Source organism: Arachis duranensis, chromosome 3 (assembly GCF_000817695.3).
Source record: "Arachis duranensis cultivar V14167 chromosome 3, aradu.V14167.gnm2.J7QH, whole genome shotgun sequence".
NCBI lineage: Eukaryota > Viridiplantae > Streptophyta > Magnoliopsida > Fabales > Fabaceae > Arachis > Arachis duranensis.
Window position 1 is genome coordinate 43,099,525 of NC_029774.3, and position 315 is coordinate 43,099,839.

Below are 315 nucleotides of genomic sequence, written 5' to 3' on the forward strand. Positions count from 1 at the left end.
GAGGTCCTCCTCAGTGGCGTTCACTGCCTCTCTTTCCTCCCAAAATTCGGCCATGATGATGGCCTTGCACTCTTCTTTTGGATTTTCTTCTGTATTGCTTGGGAGAGTACTAGGAGGGAGTTCAGTAATTTTCTTGCTCAGCTGACCCACTTGTCCCTCCAAATTTTTAATGGAGGACCTTGTTTCAGTCATGAAACTTTGAGTGGTTTTGATCAGATCAGAGACCATGGTTGCTAAGTCAGAGTTATTCTGCTTAGAACTCTCTGTTTGTTGCTGAGAAGATGATGGAAAAGGCTTGCTATTGCGAAACCTGTT